The sequence below is a fragment of the Panthera pardus genome, unplaced genomic scaffold, assembly GCF_024362965.1.
Source record: "Panthera pardus isolate Hobbes unplaced genomic scaffold, ASM2436296v1 HiC_scaffold_10, whole genome shotgun sequence".
Taxonomy (NCBI): Eukaryota; Metazoa; Chordata; class Mammalia; order Carnivora; family Felidae; genus Panthera; species Panthera pardus.
The window spans coordinates 1,488,095-1,503,964 of record NW_026526655.1 but is presented as its reverse complement, the minus strand read 5'-3'; the positions used below and the strand labels follow the sequence as shown (position 1 = coordinate 1,503,964).

General features: G+C 42.3%; 1 pseudogene; it reads left to right on the top strand.

The window, feature by feature from the left end:
- The first annotated feature begins 261 nt into the window (after window positions 1–261).
- Window positions 262–1,163, top strand: LOC128777100 (olfactory receptor 12-like; annotated as a pseudogene).
- Window positions 1,164–15,870: the final 14,707 nt, after the last annotated feature.

The following is a 15,870-nucleotide window of genomic DNA, read 5'->3' as shown; positions in this document are numbered from 1 at the left end:
GCAGAGAGAGAGGGAGACAGAGAATCCCAAGCAGGCTCCAGCCTCTGAGCTGTCAGCACACGGCCTGATGTGGGTCTCAAACCCATGAACCATGAGATCATGACCTGAGCAGAAATCAAGAGTCAGACACTCAAATGACTGAGCCACCCAGGCACACCATGTTGCCTATCTTTTCTTAACAGTCTTCAGCAAGAAGTTTAGTTTGACTTACATAGTCTGCCAGTACAGAAGGTGTAATTCCCCTGGTGAGGCCTGAGGCTCATGCCATTGCACAGAAATGGGAACCTCCCCATGGTCTACTTTCAAGATTTTGTGCTGGAGGGATTTCAGGGTGGCCTGGAGACCCAGGCTCTGCTCTTTGCTGTTTTCCTGAACCTGTACATGGTAATTGTGATGGGGAACCTCACTATTATCATGGTCATCACCTTGGATGCCCACCTGCACTCTTCTTCCTCATCTGTCATTGCCCCCAGTGCCCCGGCCAACTTCTTCTCCCCACCCAAGGTCATCACCTTTGCTGTGCCACCCAGTTATTCTTCATCTCCTTACTGGTCACCACTGAAGGCTTCCTCCTGGGCGTCATGGCCCGTGACCATTTCATGGCCGTCTGCAGCCCCTGTGCTACCCCATCACCATGTGCCACTCTGCCTACACTCACCTGGTGCTGGGCACCTACTGTGGAGGCTGCCTCAACTCGGTTGTGCAGACCAGCCTCACATTCCGCCTCCCATTCTGCAGCTCCAACTGCATCAACCACTTCTTCTGTGACGTGTCCCCTCTGCTCCAGCTCGCCTGTGGCAGCACAGCCATCAACGAACTTCTCTTGTTTGGCATCTGTGGGCTCATCATTGTGGGTGTGACATTTTAGTCCTCATCTCCTATGGCTACATCACAGTGACCATCCTGAGGATGCGCTCAGGAGCTGGGAGACGCAAGGTCTTCTCCACCTGTGGCTCCCACGTGACTGTAGTGACTCTCTTTGTTGGGACTGTCTTTGTCATGTATGCCAAGCCAGGAGCCATTGAGTCCATGGAGCAGGGCAAGGTGGTCTCTGTCTTCTACACGTTGGTCATCCCAATGCTCAATCCTCTCATCTACAGTCTTTGAAACAAGGATGTGAAGGAGGCCTGTGGAGGCTGGGCCAGAGACACATGGTCACATGAAGGATGTGCTGGTGGGAGACAGTGTCCTACAGGTTGGATGGAGACCTCAGAGAGACACTGAAATGTGAGGACCCCTTCAAACCTCTTCCACTTCCAGAAGGAATTAGATGTGTTAAGAAATTCACTCATTTACGCATTCGATCAATGTTGCTTGAAAGTGTTTAATGGACCACATGTTTATACTAAGTCTGAAATGTATAGACAAATAAGGCTGTTCTTCACCCCAAACTAAATGTTCAAGGAAGGAGCATAACTTGAATCACATGAATATAGAGCAATCTCTGGGCATCAAGACAGGGGTGGCATCATGGTTCTCTGGGCGATCCATGGGATTCAACAGGAAAGAAGTCAAATGTTTGTGCATCTTGATCAAACTGGGAAGAAAAAAAACTGTTTGCATCACAGCACCTCCACTCTCCTGTCCTCCAGATGCAGGGCCTTGTTGTCTCTTGTTGGCCAGACACGAGCATTAACTAAAAGGGGCACCTGCCCCCATTTACCTCTCATCAGCCTGTCCTCAACACCATCACCGGAGATACCTGTTTAAAACAATCATTTAATGCAAGGCCAAGGCACTCCCTATGGTGGGTTTGGCTGGAGTGGTTCAGGTCTGACTACAGGGCGTCTCTCACAGAGGAGCCAGGTTGCTGGTCTGAGGCAAATGTACTGGTTTCATTCAGGGAAGAAGATCCCTTGAGCTCTGCTTCATGGTACCAAGCAGGGGAGACACTCTCACTAGAAAAGACGACCCAGAGCTCTAGCTAGGACATCTACCTTCCTAGTCACAGGTCGAGAGACATGAAGTACAAACAGATAGTTATAATTTTTATCTATCTATGGAAAAAATGCTCAAATCACATCCATTCAGGGAGTTCACCACCCAGGTCAAGAAAAGAAACCTACCCAGTTTCCACAACACCCCTCCTGCTCCCTTCTAGTTAACGCCTATCCTGCCTCTAATGCACAGATTGGTTTTGCCTGCCGTGAATTTCCTATGAATAGAACCACACAGCGTTCCTTCTTTTGTGACTTTTTTTCCCTGCTAATATTCTCTTTGTGAGATTAATCCTTGTGACTGTATATAGTAGGAGTTTGTTAATTGTCACTAATGTATAAATTTAATTATATGGAGACACCATTATTTGTCCATCTTACTGCTGATGAACACTTGGGTTGTTTCTAGTTATTGGCTTTTTTAGAAAAATGCTGCTACGAAATTCTTTTATATGTTTTGTTTTGTTTTGTTTTGTTTTGTTTTGTTTGTTTTGCTGTGAGTGAACTCCTGTTGGGCATTCTTAGTGGACTTGCTCATCTTTTTGGATAACTCAAGTTTTCCAAAAATGTTACAGCAATCTTTGTTCCCAGAAATAGTGCACAAGAGTTCCTGTTGCTGCATATTATCACGAATAAGTCATGTTGTCTGTCTCACCAATTTTAACCATTCTGGTGGGCATGAAGCCACCATGATATGTGGCCAATGGGCTGACTAGATTACCATATAATTAGCAGCAATTTGGATGTCCTTTTTGGGGAAGTATATATGCTTTGCTCATTTCTTACACTGTATTGTTTTTCTTTTTCATATTGACAGTAGAATTTTTTTTCTATATTCTGGATAGGAGCCCTTTATCAGTTTTAGGATTTCCAAATATCTTCGCCTTCTTTGTAGCTTCCACATTTGTACTTGTATTGATTTAAAAAAAATTTTTTTTTGATTATCAGAAGTTCTTAAATTTACTCAGTAAAGTTAATTTACCAACCATTTCCTTCATGGTTACTTTATCCTATGGCATGTTTAATGAACTATTGCCCATACTAGATCAAAAAGATATTTCTCTATGTTATCTAGTAGAAGTTTTCTTCCGGGGCGCCTGGGTGGCGCAGTCGGTTAAGCGTCCGACTTCAGCCAGGTCACGATCTCACGGTCCGTGAGTTCGAGCCCCGCGTCAGGCTCTGGGCTGATGGCTCAGAGCCTGGAGCCTGTTTCCGATTCTGTGTCTCCCTCTCTCTCTGTCCCTCCCCCGTTCATGCTCTGTCTCTCTCTGTCCCAAAAATAAATAAACGTTGAAAAAAAAAATTAAAAAAAAAAAAAAAAAGAAAAAAAAGAGAAGTTTTCTTCCTTTGTCTTTTATATTAGTATCTATAATCCACATGGAGTTAACTTTTTTGTGGTTTTTGTGATGTAGGGGTTATTTCGGGTTTTTTTTCCATATGGTTATCCTACTGACCTTTTTTTTTTTTTAATGTTTATTTATTTTTGAGACAGAGAGAGACAGAGCATGAACGGGAGAGGGTCAGAGAGAGGGAGACACAGAATCTGAAATAGGCTCCAGGCTCTGAGCTGTCAGCACAGAGCCCGACGCGGGGCTCGAACTCACGGACTACAAGATCATGACCTGAGCCGAAGTCGGCCACTTAACCGACTGAGCCACCCAGGCGCCCCCCTACTGACCTTTTTAATATACATACACATATACGTTTTTCCCCCACTATGTCGTGTCACCTTTGTCATAAGCCAAGTGTCCCTATATATATAAGTTGGTGTGTTTCTAGAGTCTTATTCTGTCTCGTCAGGCTATTTATCTATTCTTGTCCTATTTTATAATGTATTGTTTCATGTTTAAAAAGTAAAATATCATAAGCTCTTCAATATATATGAATATAACAAATGATGTGCAATATCTTTAAAAATATAATTTTAAATGCTATTGAAATATAGAAAAGAACTGAGTAGGGTGCCTGGGTGGCTCAGTTGGTTGAGCATCCAACTTCAGCTCAGGTCATGATCTCACTCCATGAGTTCAAGCCCCACATCGGGCTCACTGCTGTCACTTTGGATCCTCTGGTCCCCTCACTCTCTTCCCCTCCCCCACTCACACTCTCTCTCTCAAAAATAAATAAACATTAAAAAAAAAGAACTGAGTAAATGGAGAACTATACTATGTTCATGGTTAAGAAGTTTTAACATAAATATTCTTATGCAATATAGCCAATATACTCAATGCTGTCTTAATCCTAACATGATTTTTTTTATAGTACTGGACAAGTGATTCTAAAATTTCTACATGGAAACTAACTATAAGAATAACCAAACTTACATGAAAAATTAGAGCAAAGAGAAGGAATATGCCTTTCTTACCTAGAACTCTCCCACAATCAAGAGCACACCAGGTTGAATCATGAATGCACCCTAGGCAGAGGCCCTGACATTTCTGGCTCTCAGTCCATTAACCTTTTCCATGCTCTCCCTGCTCACCGTGGCTTCTCTGCAAATAACTGTTCCAGCCTCAGACCAAGCAGTTTATCAGAGCCCCTGGAAAGGGCTTCTAACTGTGCCTCAGCCTCAGGCTCAGGGGAGGGTGATCCTTATGGTGAGGCTAATAAGACCAAACCCAGAGAAGTCTGGCCATGTTGGCACTCTCTCTGGACAATCGCAGTCCCTCCCTTGTCCCAGGAAGCCAGTGCTCCTCTTGTAACAAGTCTGCAACAGTGCCTAGAATGAACCTCCTTCCTAGCTTGCTGGTTACACCTCATCTTGTTTCCCTCTGCCCTACCCCCCACCCCCACAGTCCCTGCATCCAACTCCAGGACAAATCTATGTACTTTTCTGCATGTCTTCTCCCCACCGTGGATACTCCTAGCAATGCATCTCCCATGTTACATGAATGGTAACTCTCTCTCTCTCTCTCTCTCTGTGTGTGTGTGTGTGTGTGTGTGTGTGTGTGTGTGTGTATGCATGCACATGCACTTTCCTCAAGGACTGAGATCACATCTCAGTTGTCTCTGTAGCCCTGTTCCTGGCACCTGGTGGATGCTGAAGGTTGGCCGAACTGAAATGAGTTAGCCAAACTGCCTCGCCATCAGCAGAGTAGGTCATCATGAATTTTGCTAAAAACGTGGGGCCATCAGGTACTTCCATCTTTACCTCCTTTCTCTATCTTCCTGGGATGAATCGTCCCTAACCTGCTCAAGACTCAACCCTATGCTGGGTGTGGGCTCCTTCAGGACTCCCTGCCAACAAGCATTGTCTTGTCCCTCTACTTAATTCTGACCTTTCTTCCTTCCTGACTCATTCTCTTCAGGCTTCAAAGGTGTGCAAAGCCCAGACATCTCTGTAGCCTGCTTATATCTCTCACTCACTCCCCATGAACGTTTTTTAAACTCATACTCTGCACTCACTGTCTCTGCCTGTGCTGTCCTCCATCCCTTTGCAATCATGCCTCTGCACCCAGCACTGCATCTAATTGCTGGCAATGGTGTCTCCAAGTCTGATGGACGCTTTCTGGTCCTTATCAGTGATGGCCCAAGTGTAACCCTTTTCTTCTTTGAAAGCTCCTCTTCCTTTAATATCTAGGACATGTGGAAACCTCTGTTCTTTCCAAATGCCTCAGATCATTCCTACCCAGACACTTGTGTTGGGCCCTGTCTTTCATTCCATTTAAATGCTGGTGCCCCCAGGGAGCTGCTCTTGCCCCTCTCTCCAGGGTCCACCACCTCAGAGGTCACTGTCTCCATAGGAGACAATCTCATCCCATCTCATCTATCCACACCCATAATGCACAAATACTACCTCAACAGCTCAGTGATTCTCACATATGAAAACTGCCATGAAACTATCACCCAGGTCAAGACCGAAACGTTCTCAGAACCAAAGGGGCTAATTTCTGCCTTTCCCCAGTTAATGCTCTGCTCCTAGGATGACAGCCATTCTGATCTCTAATAACATAATTTTCTCTGCTTTTGAACCTCATAAAAATGGAATTAAACACTGTGTCCTCTTTTGTCTGGCTTGTTTGGCTCAGCACAATGCCGTGAAAGTCCTTCATGCTGTAGCACGTCCCAAAGGTTCACTCTTTCCCACTGCTGCACGGTACTCTATCACATAAACACACAACCTACTTATCCTCTCTACTGTTGATGACCGCTTGAGCTGTTCCCTTTGGGGCTATCACAATTCAAACTGCCATGAACAACTTTTTGCATGCCTTTTGATGGTCAAAAGCACTCATGTGTGTTGCAACTATGCCAGTGAACTAAAGTTTCTGGGTCACTGGGGCCTGTTTAATGCCTGTAGATAATGTCAGTTATATGGAAAATTTCAAAGAATCTATGAAATATCCCATAGACCAATAAATAAGTTTAGCAAAGTCTCAGGATACACAGCCAGAATACAAAATCAATCATATTTGTATAGATTAGTAATCAACAGTTGGGATTTGAAATTTTAAAAGTACAATAGCTTCACATTTTGCAACAGTATCAGCAGTATCACAGAAATGAAATGCTTCAGTATAAACATAACAAAATAAGCACAAGATATATTTGTATAAAATTATAAAGACTGATTTAAAAATTTAAAGAAAGCCTAAATAAAGGGAGACATAAATTGTGTTCATGGAATACCCTATACTGTTAAGATATCCCTTCACCCGAATTTGATCTGTAGATTCAGTACAAACCTGATCAAAATCCCAATAGGTTTTTAAAGATATTGAGGAACTAATTCTAAAATTTACATAGAAAGGCAAATAGTCCTATTAGTTATCTATTGTTGATTAATAAATTATCCCAAAACATAGAGGCTAAAAAACCAAACATTTATCACGTCAGTTTCTGTGGGCCAGAAACGTAGACACAGCCTAGCAGGCTGTCCACACTCAAGGTCTCCCTTGAGACAGCAAAGTGTCAGCCTGGGCTACAGTCACCTAAAGGCTCAAGATCACTCAAGTGTCCATGGACAGGCCTCAAAAGACCTTCTCCCAAGCTCCCTCATGCAACTTGGCCCCAGGACTGACCAATGACACTGCAGCTGACTTCCTCCAGACAGGCAGTGAGAGATGGGGGCCTGACATCCCATCGTTTTTCCTGTATTCATTTGGTCAATTTCTCTCCCACATGAAAGATACACTCATTCCATCCCAAGGTTCGCCCAAATCTTATCTCATGACTACACCTCTTCAAAGTCTAGGATCTCATCACTTATATTGGGCCCACGCGGGGACACAGTTCCTCAGGAGCAGTTCCTCAATTACGGCTCATTGAGTACAATTTTTCTCAACCTGGGATTGGTGAACCTAAAGAGAGAGGTTATTTGAATCCATACATTCCCAACATGCAATGGTGGGACATGCATGGAACAGCTTCTGTAAATGCTCCCGTTCAGGATTCAGAGAAGTGGGGACAGAGAGGGGCCACTGGACCATAGCAATTTTGAAATCCAGCTGGGAAATGCTCTAAGTTCCTTAACTATGTCTGATGGCCCAGGAATAATGCTCAGGGGCCTTTGGCTCTGCCCTCTGGGCCATCTTTCTTTTTGCATGAATGATATAAAATGCTTTTAGCTAAATATTTCTCTGACCCTGATTTTTGCCAGTACGATTCTGGAAGCCCAAAGACTCCTCTCCATTCTTATTTATCACCGTCCTCCTCTTAGCTAGCTGGTGGTGCTGTTGCATGTTGAACTCTTAAGAACATGGAGGTCTCCTGCAAATCTCGAAGCTCTCTGATGTCATTCCTTCATGCTTTGGTCTCCTGCTGAGACTGGTGAGGACAAGGTCCTTAGCTTCCTGCTGGTTCTCTGTGAGTAAAAGCATCTTTGAGGCACATCCTTCCTCTCTTCCAAAGGCTTTTTATGACTTTAGATCCTTATAAGGTCTTAACAAAGGAGTTCACAGTCACACCTGTGGTTTGATTTCTGTATTTAGTTTTACTGGAAGTGCCCTGGATTTGAGCCTTTCTCAGAGGCCATTTCCTAATTTTAACATCACTTGTCATCTGGAGAGGCTGAAAAATTTTAAAACATGATTTCCTGGCTCCTTTCTGTTTAAGGGCACTTCGTTTTATTAAATGTTGATCTTCTTGAATTTTACTATAAGCAGCAAGGAGACAATGTCCTTCACTAGGTTTCCCAACCCATGCAGCATAACTTCTACTTTCCGTGTTACCGCAAGCAACGACAAACTTTTCTGCCGCTACCTAACTAGCGTCCCCTTTTTTTCTGTAAGCCCTAAGCAGAGACTACGAGCTTCCTGAAGGCATTCTAGACTTTCACAAACACTATCCTCAAAGCCCACGGCCTGGTGCCAACGCCACTTCCACAGTTTACCATTTTTTATGTGCTTCCAGGTACAAAGTCTGTTCTAATTATCCGTTGATGCATAACAGATTATCCCCAAATCTAGCAGCTTCAAACAAAAAACATGTATTATCTCACAAAGTTACTGAGGGTCTGTAATCTGGGAACAGCTCAGCTGAAATAAAGCTGATTCTTTCTCAGAGTTACCCGTGAGAATGCAGTCAGCTGAAAGATGTGCTTCTAAGCTCACCCACAAGATTGCTGACAGATGTCAGTTACTCACTGGATAACTCACATCCTTGCCAAGTGGATCTCATTTTACAGTGCCTAAGCATCCTTACAATATGCAGGCTGTCTTACCTGAGAAAATAATGAGAGACATAGAGAAGGGGATGAAGAGGAAGAGAGAAACAGAGAGAGGAAATGAGAAGCCAGGCTTTATATAACTAACTGAATAGCGACAGAAACACACCATTGCTTCTGCCCTACTACTCGTTAGAAGGAAGTAACTAAGTTAAGCCTAGCCCCAGAAAGGGGATTATACAATGGTGTTAACACCGGGGGGGCAGAGATCATTGGGGCCCACTTGGAGGTTGCCTACCCATAATACAAGTCACAGACTGGAAGAAAATATTTGCATGTTATATATACATATGTGTGTGTGTGTGTGTGTGTGTGTGTGAGTGTGTACACACACACACACACACACACACACTCTCACTAGACTAGCTAAAATGTAAAAGTCTGATCGTAAGGGCAATGGAGCGCTCATATATTTCTGGTAAGAATATGAAATGATACACCTTCTTTGGGAAGCAATTTAATAATTTACTAAAAAGTAAAACATACGCCAACCATATGACCTCGCCAATCCATTCCTTGATGCTGACCCAAGTGATATGGTAGCATACGTCCACACAAAGACCGGTGCGTGAATGTTTATAGCGCCCATATTTGTCATGGCCCAAGAATGGAAGTGGCCCAAAGACATCAACAGACCGATGCACACCCGGACTGTGGCAAACACAATGTGTGAGTACTCGGCAATAAAAATCACCAAACTATTGATACACCCAGCAGCAGGCAAGGGTGAATTTAAAAAAACAGACAAAGAAACGATTCAATGTATATGAAGGTCTAGCAAATACAACATAATCTATATGAAAAGAGGTCAGTGGTTGCCTGAGGAAAGGCGTGAGAGGGAGGGAATAAAACCAGGCATGGAGACTTGAGGTTTCTCCAGCATGGGCTCGCAAGTCCCCACTCCATCCTACCAGTGAGTAGAAGCCTGAACAGACTGAGAAATCAACTCTTCTTAGATCCACAAGAGAGTGAGGTCAGGCAGTAAACCACCGCTCCCAACATTGAAGACACAGGAAAACACTGAGAACCACAACTTACTAGAGCAGAAACTCTGAGCCGAATCCTTGGGGGGACCAGCGCCAGCTCAGAAACCCTGAGCCACAGCTGATGAGCTGCTGGAGGCTCAGTGTGGATGAGCCTGAGGAAAAAAACCTCTAGGGGGACCCAGCCGTCAGGGGCCCCCACGCTCTGGGGCGTTTTCCTGCCGGAGCTCTACCAGGTTCTCACACAAATACTGGAGAAACTCCCTTCACGCCTCTGACGGCAGGAGGGGGCAAGGAGCCATTTTGAAACATGCCAGAACATTCTGCACTTCTCAGCAAGGTTCTCCCTCAGGAGAAGGCTATTTAACTATTTCACCAGAGTGTAACCTTGTGGGGAACTATCAGAACATAACTGACCTGGTGGGAGGGAAACACCCCGCGGTGGCCCATTCTGGCCACACTGTGCCACGCGGGGCTGCGTGTGGAATGAAGTGACAGCTGAGACGCACTGTGCAGGCTGGAGTCCAGAGGCGCAGGCTCACTGCAAGACCAGCTGAGGTCACAGGACTGGGAGTGCCTCCCCTCCCCCTACCTCACCACCACATCACCAGAGGCCTGTTGACAGCAGTTCTTCTAACTCAGTACACCATGTCTGAGAAAAATTACGAGGCATACTGAAACCAGAAAAACAGATTTTTTAAAAAGACAGCAAGCATTAGAACCACATCCAGGTACGACAGACATGGCAGAATTGCACGACCAGGAATTTAAAGCAACTCCGAGTAATACGGTAAGGGCTCTAATGGATGATGCAGACAGCATCCAAAACCAGATGGGCAAAGGTAGACAGAGAAATAGAAATTCTAAGGAATGACCCAAGGGAAATGTTAGACATAAAAAACACTAATAGAAATGAAGGATGCCTGTGATGGGCTTATTAGGAGGGGGACAGGGCCGAGTGGAGCACCCGTGAGCTTGAAAACATGACAACAGCAGCTTCCAAAACTGAAAAGCAAAGAAAAAAAAAACCTGGCAAAAGATCCCCCAGAATATCCAAGAACTGTGAGACACCTACGAAAGCTGTAATGTGTGTGTAATGGAACACCTGAAGGGGAAGGGAGAGAGAAAGGAACAGAAGAAATACTTGAAAAACCAATAATGACTGACAGTTTTCCCTAAATTACTGTCAGACACTGTCTTCGTTCCGCTGCTATAACAAAAGTATAGTAGACCGGGGAGGTTAAACAGTAAATGTTTGCTTTTTTCACAGTTCTAGAGTCTGGAAAGTCCAAGATCCAGTGTCCGGTGAGGACATTCTTCCTGCCTTGCAGACGACCACCTTTTCACTGTCCTCAGATGGCTGACAGGGAGAGGAGGCGAGCTCTCCTGGGTCCCTTCCTGTAAGGGCACCTGTTCCATAATGAGGTCCCAAAGTACAATCTCTAAATACCGTCACACTAGAGATTAGGGATTCAATATATTAACTGGGGAGGGGACACAAACACTGAGTTCATAGGAAACACCAACGACAGATCCAGGGAGGTCAGAGAATGACACGTGTATTAAATACTGAAAAACAAAGGAAAAACAAAACCAAAAAAACTACACCTAAGTAAATCATATTCAGAATCAAAATAAAGAAAAAATCCTGAAAGAAGCCACAGGGGAAAGTGAGCACCTTATCCACAGAGGAGCAAAGACAAGAATTACATCCAACTTCTCAAAAAAGCATGCAAGCAAGAAGAGAGTACTTAAAATGTTGACAGCAAAACCCACCAACCCAGAATTCTGTACCCTGTGAAATCATCCTCCAAAAGTGAAGGAGAGAGGCACCTGGGTGGCTTTGTCAGTGAAGCGTCCGACTTTGGCTCAGGTCATGATCTCACGGTTGGTAAGTTCAAGCTCCGCATCAGGCTCTGTTTTGACAGCTCACAGCCTGGAGCCTGCTTCAGATCCTGTCTCTCTCTGACTCTCCCCCATTCATGTTCTGTCTCTCTTTCTCTCTCAAAAAAAAAAAAAAAAAAAGGAGAAATAAAGACTTTCTCAGACAAAAGTTTAAGGAATCTTTTGCCAATAGACCTGCCTTATTCAAGACGTGTCCAAAGGAATTTTTTAGAGAGAAGAAAAATGATGTAGGTCAGAAACTCAGACCTGCATTTAAAAAAAAAATACGGTTGTGGGGCGCCCGGGTGGCTCAGTCAGTTAAGCATCCGACTTTGGCTCAGGTCATGATCTCACGGTTCATGACTTCGAGCCCCGAAACGGGCTCTCTGCTGAGACAGCTCAGAGCCTGGAGCCTGCTTCAGATTCTGTGTCTTTCTCTCCCTCTGCCCCTCCCCTGCTTGTGCTCTGTCTCTCTCTCTCTCTCTCTCTCTCTCTCTCTCTCTCTCTCTCAAAAATAATGAAAAACATTTTAAAAAAAATACTGTTGAAAAAGAAAGAAGTAAAGGGAAAATAAAAACTTACATTTTTCTGTTTCCTAATTGAGCTAACATAACTTTTTTTTCAAAATAATGACAGTGACAAAGTCTTCAATTTTGTATGTCTATATACCCACATGCATGTTTAGTCATTCTTTCACTTACAGATAAGCGAACTAAGTAGCAGCACTATGAAAGATGGGAGGAGCAAGCAGGCTCGTGTTGGTTTGAGTCTTCAGTACTCAGTACCTGTGAAACAGCAGGTGAAAGTAAACTTTGTTTAGCTGCAAACATATACTGAAGACCCTAGAGCAACTACTAAAAAAAAAAAAAAATAAAGTAAAAAAAAAAAAAATATATATATAATTGTTACGCTAAGAAAAGGTAAAATGAAATCAAATGAAATGCTCAGTTAAAGCCACAAAAGGCAGAAAAAGTGGGAGACAAAAATAGGAACAAAGAACAAGGGGAACAGCAGAAAACAAATATGGTAGATACTCGTCCAACCAGATCAATAATCACTTTGAATATCAGTGGTCTAAACGCACCAATTAAATGGTATAGACTGTCAGAATGAATCCAAAAAAACAAAACCCAATTGTATGTTGCCTATAAAAATCTCACCGAAAATACAGATTGGGGCACCTGGGTGTCTCAGTCGGTTAAGCATACAAATTTTGATTTTGGCTCAACCATGATCTCATGGTTGTGAGATCGAGCCCCGTATCAGTCTCAGGAAACAAACAACGGAGCATCAGACTGTATGAGGGAAAAGTTGGTAGAACTTCCAGGAGAAATAGATAAATCCATTATTATTATAGTTGGAGACTTTAACACCCCTCTTTCAGAAAATTAGTAAGGACGTGGTTGAACTCAACAAGACTATCAACCAGTTGGATATAATGGACATCTATGGATTACTTCCCCCAACAACAGTAAAAGGCACATAATTCACAAACTTGTTTGGAACATTCACCAAGAGAGACTACATTCCGGTCTATAAAGCACATCTTAATAAATTTAAAATAATAGAAATCATACAATGTCTACTCTCAGATCCCAACAGAATAAATGAGAAATCAATAACAGAAAGCTGGCTAGAAAATCCCCAACTACACAGATACTAAACACACTTCTAAATAACACAAGGGTCAAAGAAAAAAATCTCAAAAGAAATTTAAATATGTTTTGGAACTAAGTGAAAATAAAAACACAACTCATCGGAACTTGTGGGGTGCAGTAAAAGCAGTGCTCAGGGGAAATGACAGCCCTGGATTCATATGTCAGGATATGAGAAAGCTGTGCAGTCAATTATCTAAGGTTCCATCCTAGAAAAACAGAGCTCATGAAATCCAAAGGAAGCAGGAGGGAAAAGAGAATAAAAATTAAAGTGGAAATTAATTAAAAACAGAAAAACAATAGAGAAAAATCAATGAAATCAAACGGTGTCACTTTAAAAAGATCAATAAAATTGATAAGCCATTAGCCAGACTAAGAAAAACAGAAAGAACAAAATATTATTAATATCAGAAATGACAAAGACGACATGACTACAGATCCATGAACATTACAAGGATAATGAAAGAAAACTAAAACAATAACTTGGTAACCTAATGAAATATACAATCCTGGGATTAAATCTGGACATGCCTATATCTTTTAAAGAAATTAAAAGCCATAATTGATAACCCTCCAAAGCAGAAAGCACCAAACTCAGATGAGTTCACTGATGAATAAATCGTAGCAATTATCTATAATCTCTCTCAGATAGTAGAAGCAGACAGATACTTCCTAACTCACATATGAGGCCAGAATTGCCCTAATACCAAAACCAGATGAAGACATCACAAGAAAAGTCCAGACCAATTTCTCTCACGAACAAAGACACAAAATCCTCAACAAAATATTAGCAAACTGATTCAATAACGTACAAAAATAATTATGCACCATGACCGAGTGGGATTTATCCCAGGTATGGAAGGCTAATTAAACATTTTAAGTCAAATAATATAATCCATCACACAACAGTCTAAAGAATAAAAATCATGTGACCACATTTTTCTACATGATAAAAGCATTTGTCATAATCCAACATCCATTTATGATAAAAACCATCCATAAGTTAGGGATGACAGGAACTTCCTCAACCTGATAGAGAACATCTACAAGAAACTTAGAGCTGACATCATACCTAATGGTGTGTGAAATGTGAAACCTTCACACCTGGATCAGGAGCAAGACAAGGATGTCTCCCCTCAACATTCCTTTTCGAAATCATACTGGAAGTCCTAGCTATTCAATCAAGTGGGAAGAAAAAAGGAAACAGAAGGCATCCTGATTGGGAAGGAAGAAATAAAACTTTGTTCACAGATGACAATCATCTGTAGAAAATCCAAAAGAAACAACAACAAAAACCTCTTGGAACCAATAAGCAGTTACAGCAAGGTTGCAGGATACAAGATTAATATTTAAAAGAAAATCTCTTTCCTACATGCCAGCAATAAACAAGGGGAAAAAATAAACAAGTGGAATTTAAAAATGAAAACAAAATACTGTTGGGTGCCTGGGTGGCTAGTTAAGCGTCCGACTTTGGTTCGGGGCATGATCTCATGGTTCGTGAGTTTGAGTCCTGCGACGGGCTCTGTGCTGACAGCTTGGAACCTGGAGCCTGCTTTGGATTCTGTGTTTCCCTCTCTCTCTGCCCCTCCCCCTGCTCATGCTCTGTCTCTTTCTCTTTGTCTCAAAAATAAACATTAAAAAAAAAGAAATAAAAACACTGTTTATATTATCACTGCTTAAATTATCACCCCCCAAAATGAAATGCTCAGACATGTCTAACAAAATATGTACAAAATCTATATGAGGAAAACTACAAAATTCTGATGAAAGAAAACAAGGGAGAACTAGACAGAGGGATATTCCATGTTCATGGATAGGAAGACTCACTATTGTCAAGACGTCAGTTTTTTCCAACTTGATCTATAGGTTCACTACAAATCCAATCAAAATCACAGTTAGTTATTTTGTGGATATTAACAAACTGACTCTAAATTTTCTATGGAGAGCTAAAAGACTCAGAGGAGACAACAAAATACCAGAGAAGCAAAAATAAAGTTGGAGGACTGATACTACCTGACTTCAAGATTTACTATACAGCAACAGTGATCACGACAAAATAGTCTGATTATTTGATCCTACTTTCAACTGATTTCTCTCAATTGCTGAACAAACTAGATATCCATATGAAAATATAAAATGATCCTTAACTCTGGCCTTTACCATGCATAAATGTTAATTTGAAATGGATCACAGACGTAGAACAATATAATTTCTAGAGAAAAAAACATAGATCTTCACAAACTTGTAGTAGGCCAAAACTGCAAGACCCCAAAATACTAACTGAATAAAAGAAAGAAAAAAAAAATAGACTCCATCAAAATTGAAAGCTTCTGCTCCTCCAAAAGACACCGTTAAGAAAACGCAAGGGCAGACCACAGGGGGTGGGGAGATATTTTTATCATACATATCTGGCAAAAGACTTGTAGACTTGTATGCAAACTATACCAAGAATTCTCAGAAATCAGTAATAAGACAATACACAACCTCCAAAAAAGGGGGGCCAAACATTTTGATAGAGCCTGCACCAAAGAAGATATACAAATGGCCAATAAACAAGTAAGATATTCAACACTGTAAGTCGCCATGGAAACAGCAATGAAGACCACAATGTGATACTTACTATGACAGTTCGCTTGAGTAGCTAGAAGGAAAATTCTGATGGTATTAAAGGCTGGAGAACCTGCGGAATCGCTGGAACTTGTTTATTACCCCTGGAGATGCACACTTACACCACCACCTTGGAAAAG